Genomic DNA, 5,744 nt, shown 5'->3' on the forward strand with positions numbered 1-5,744 from the left:
TGGGGAATGGCACAGAAATGGCACAGCCCGTCGGAAGACATTCCAAGCCGCACTAAATCCCTCCTGCACTCCCCTGCTTTGTAATAATACCAGAAAAAAGGTACCTTCACTCCATAAGACGCAGTCAAATTCAAACCCCATTTTATGGGTTTAAAAACTGCGTCTTATGGTCAGAAAAATACAGTAGTTTTGTTTTTGTTTTTTTGCAGAAATTCATGTTTAATCCATTTTTTTTTCTGTAACACAGAAGGTTTTACTAGAGAAACGCAACTCCATATTTATTTCCCGGATTCTACAGTTTTTAGAAATATGCCACATATGGCCCTAGTTTGCTATTGGACTGAAACACAGGCCTTTGAAGCAAAGGAGCACCTAGTGAATTTTGGGGCCTTCTTTTTATTAGAATATATTTTAAGCACCATGTCAGGTTTGAAGAAGTATTGTGATGCCAAAACAAAGGAAACACTCCAAAAAATACCCCATTTTAGGAACTATACCCCACAAGGAAGTAATCTAGGGGTGTAGTGAGCATTTTGACCCAACAGGGGTTTCATAGATTTTATTAGAATTTGCATGTGAAAATATATATATATGTATTTTTTTTCCAATAAGACGTAGCTTTAGCTCGAAAGTTTTTTTTATTTTCTCAACAAATAAAGGAGAAAAAGCACCCCAACATTTGTAAAGCTATTTCTCCACATATGGGGTATTTCCATATTCTCCGGTAATAAACTGCTGTTTGGGCACACAGTAGGGCTCAGAAGGGAAGGAGCGCCATTTGACTTTTTTAGTGCAGATATTGCTGGATTGGTTTCTGGGCGCTATGTTGCATTTACAAAGCCTCTGGGACAAAAACAATGGAAACCCCCCCAGAAGTGATCCCATTTTGGAAAATATACCCCTCAAGGTATACACCTAGGGGTGTAGTGAACATGTTAACCCCGCAGGTGTTTTCCAGAAATTAGTGAGCACTCGATGTTGCAGAGTGAAAAAGGGATTTTTTCCATAGATAAAATATGTTGTGCCCAGCTTGTGCCACCATGTAAGGACCACACTCTAATTATTATGCTGTGTTTGGCGGTTTTAGAAACACCCTACATGTGGCCCAATCTTTTTCCTGGACATTCGACCGGGCTCAGGAGTGAAAGAGTACCATGCGAAATTGAGGCCTAATTTGGCGACTTACACAGTATTGGTTCACAATTGCAAAGGCTCTGATGTGAAATAATAAAGGAAATCCATGACAAGTGACCCCATTTTGGAAACTACACCCCTCAAAGAATTAATTGAGTGTAGTGAGCATTTTTACCCCTCAGGTCTTTTACATAAATGAATGTGCTGTGAATGGTGTAAAGTAAAAATTTAAATTTTTCCCTAGATATGCAATTTCAGTGGCAAATATGTTGTGCCTAGCTTGTGCCACTGGAGACACACACCCCAAAAATTGATAAATGGTTCTCCCGGTATGGTGATGCCATATATGTAGAAGTAAACTGCTGTTTGGGCACAGCGTAGGGCTTAGTAGGGAGGGAGCGCCATTTGCCTTTTTGAGCGTGGATTTTGCTTGGTAGTAGTTTTTAGTATTACTGGTGTTAGTATTAACTGTGGTTAGTATTACTGTGACGTTTATCGTGCAGAGTACATCAGGGCATAATCAGGTGGTATAATAATGGGGTAAAAAAAAAAAAAAATCCATAGATGTGTGTTATGCTGTGAAACAATCCTTTCTGCACAGGACCGTGTCGAACTAATAGATGGTGTCCTTTCCTATCTCCCTTTTGGAATACTCTCTGCACCTTTGCAGTTTGGGGGAGAGTGTTGTCCTGGTATAATACGGGCACCCGCACTTCTAGAAGATATGTTTGAGTCCTACTCTTCCTGGTTCCCTAATTTTAGGGCCTTGATAAATCGCTGCTTGAAACAGAAGAAATGTTCTTCTCGGGCTTGCACAACTGCATAATCTTTCTTTCCTGATTTATCGGAGCATTATCTTATTTTTTTTTCATAGACGTAGTGGTATGAGGGCTGTCTTTTGCGGGACGAGCTGTAGTTATTATTGGTACCATTTGGGGGAACACATGACTTTGATCACTTTTTATCCAAGGTGTCCAAAAAGCAGCAATTCTTGCATAGTTACTTATTTTTTTTTTATACAGCGTTCACCATGCGGTCTAAATTACATGCTTACTTTACTCTACGGGTCAGTACGATTCGAGCGATACCAAATTTATAGCGCTTTTTTATGTCTTACAACTTTTTGCACAATAACTTTTTTACTTTTGTGAAAAGAATGTATTTTTTTCGGTCGCCATGTTGTGAGAATAATAACTTTGTTTAATTTTTTCATCAACTGAGCTGTATGAAGGCTTGTTTTTTTATAGTTACCATTTTTGGATACATGAGACTTTTTTTATCGCTTTTTGAAGTTTTTGTAGGGCAAAAAGACCAAAACACAAATTCTTGCATAGTTTTTTAGGTGAATTTTTTTGTCGTTTTACCACGTGGAATAAATAAAATAATTTTATAGTTAAGACCATTGCGGTCGCGGCGATACCAAATATGCATGGTTTATTTATTATTTTCAATAATAAAGGACTTGATAAGGGAAAGGGCGATTTCTGTTTTATTTAATTAACTTTTTTTTTTTTTACAGCTTTTTTTTCTCAGTCCCACTGGAGGTCCAACAGTCTGATTTATTTTCTAAAAAATTAATTAGATCTGTCAATCGTTCACTTTTAGGAAGGCATCCAGTATTAGGCAGATCAGGAGAGCAGTATTAGGCCTCTGTTTGCCGTTGCCAGGGTGGCGATCGGCTACAAACACCTTAAATGCAGCAATCGCTTTTGACCACTGCATTTAAGGAGTTAATGGCGAGGATCGGAGCTAACTTCGGTCCCTGTAATTACAACAGGATGTCAGTTGTAACATACACCTGACACTCGGGGATGATGGCACCCACTCAGCTTCTGAGCCAGTGTCCACCATTTGTCGTATGTATACACACGACAAATGTCAGCAAGGGGTTAAATAACTATTAGCATCAATACCTTTAAAAAAGTTTTTTTTTTTCAATTTTCTCATCTGCAATATAAATCTGTAAATCCAAAAAGGCCATGTATTTTATCCACATGCTCAGTAAATTTAAGTCCCCAACCACTATTATTCAATGAATCTAGAAATATTTTCAATACATCTCGTGGCCCTTGTCAAATAAAAACCATATCATCTATAAATATTTAGTAAAAATTAATAAATGGTTGAAACTATTTTTTCATAAATCATTTCCCTTTCAAATGCCCCCATAAATAAATTTGTTTTTGCGACAATAGCTGTCCCTTTATGTTGTAAAAAATTGTATAGTTAAACAAAATAATTATGGACAAGCATAAATTGTAAGCTATCAATATTATACTGCTGCTGTTTTGCTGGGATCAGAGGATTCATTTAAAAAAAATTCCTCAACCACCGCCAATCCACTGTCATGTGGTATGTTTGTATATAGTGCAGTGACATCTAATGTCACCCACTACATATCATCCTGCCATGTAACTTCCTTTAATAAATTCAGGAGGTGACCAGAATCCCTCAAATAACCTGGTAACTCCAACACAAACCTTTTGTAATTGTCTGTATATTCTGATAAACGGCACGTAAGAGAATCCATACCCACTATTATGGGTCTTCCCGGTTGCCTCTTAGGATCCTTTTGTAATTTAGGTAAAAAAAAAAAATATGGTGTTAACGAATTGTCAACTATGATGTCATCTCTTTCTTCTTTAGACAGTATTTCTTTATCATAAGCTTCCTTAATAAATAAATTTAAGTTTACATTTGAGGAGCTTCTGCTGAGCTGAAAGATGTGGTGTCATCCACAGGATAAAACTGTTGGTAGCTGCTAGCAAATACAACCTGCAAGTCTCTGACAACGAGAAAAACAGAACGAGGGGTGTAGTGAGCAGATCAAGGCCATTTTACAGCTGCGGCTTTCTCGCGCGGCCGGAGCCGCGACGTCTGTTACAGGGCGGCCGCTGGGGTCAGCGTGTCTTCCCGGAGACGTGGGAGGCCTTGCCAGAGCTGCCTGCCTTCCTGCACCATTGTCCCGCATCTCCATGATTGAGCAGTGCGGGCGGACAGATCGAAGCATCGCGGTTTGGGCTGCGGTTGAGGGCCGGGACAGACTATCCCGGCCGGATGTGACTGGGTCATTGGAGTGACTCAGTCGGCCTTCTAAAAGCTCCCTTTCCACCTCCGATGACCCCAGACGAGAGACTTATACCAAGGCTAAGATCCAAGGTCCGGGATTTACTTGTAAACAGGATATTGCGGCCTACTAAGGCATTTGCAGCTGGGGACTGGAGTAGCACAGGGACGCCAACTTCCGGTCATGCAACGTTAGTGTTCACACACACCTCTGGAGTGGAACCTGTAATAAAGAAAACAGTGAACATTTATACACCGATACAGACAGAACTGTCTGATTTATTATACAATTTTAAGTATGTCCGCAACTAAGACATTTATTACTACTAATAACTGACATAGTAATGTAGTCCCTCTAAGTAATATCAGTGATGATGCTGCATTACATAACTATATTTGCAATATTAAGAGAAGACTTTCTCTAAATTTATGGAGAACTGAGAAAATATTACTTGCATACAAGATCTGACCGATAAAAACCCTTATGGTCGTAATGCATTAACACCCTTACAGCAACTCCCAGCGATGTGATATTGGGAATAGCGATAAAAATGGGGAAACCTGCAAAGCCTTCACAGAATGAAATCCATAAGCCTACAAAAACACTGAAGAAATATATTGAAAAGGATAAATCTGGACCAAAATAAAAAGCGATATGCGATGTGAGAATCAAAATACGAGCTTTCAGGTCAGACAGCGAAGAAGTGCAAACGGATGTCACAGATCTTAAGGAGTACCTTAAAGCTTTGCCCACCACTGATTGCATTAAAAGTCTATTTAACCACTTCCTGACCTGAGGCTTTACCTCCGTTCCTGACCAGTCCAATTTTTACGTTTTAGCCATGTGCCAATTTAAAAGCGAATTGTTCTTCTATTACTATTCCAACCTATACATATTTTGTTTTTCGGGGTTTTTCAGAACATGTTGGGCTTCCATATTTTGTAAAAAAAAAATATATTTTATATTTTACTTTTTTTTAAAAATGTAAAAGGAAAATACATAAAAAAAAATAAAATAAGTGAATTTCGTTTATATCACCGGCGGGCATTTCATAAATATTGCCACATACCCTGTAAACCACAGTATGAAACACAAAGAACCAAATGGGTATGTATATAAGGCAAAAAGATACCATGTAATGACTATATAAGTAGCAAACAAATATATTTATTCAAAGTTAGTACACCACATGAACGGTTAAAAACATTTAAAATAGCATACAAATGCTAAACAAAATCTCTAGGAGAGGGGGGCCACCCTGATAAGTGGTAAACACTCACCCACCTAAACCCCTCAATATGCGTTCTTAGTATGAAAAATTTAGCTAAAATGTTGCATCAAACCAGCATATCCTTGTCCTGAACCATGAGGGGATTGTAAGCCACACGCATGTCGCCACAATGTGGCTTCCTCAGGGGTTAATTTGTTGGTAGAAATGTGGTCATGTGATATGGTATCGTCAATAAATTGCAATAATTGGTGCAATAGGATGCACCCTAGGGTGCACTTACCCTTCTCAGTGCCCGATGGACAAACTGAGTGG

The sequence above is a fragment of the Rhinoderma darwinii genome, chromosome 2 (genome assembly GCF_050947455.1).
Source record: "Rhinoderma darwinii isolate aRhiDar2 chromosome 2, aRhiDar2.hap1, whole genome shotgun sequence".
Taxonomy (NCBI): Eukaryota; Metazoa; Chordata; class Amphibia; order Anura; family Rhinodermatidae; genus Rhinoderma; species Rhinoderma darwinii.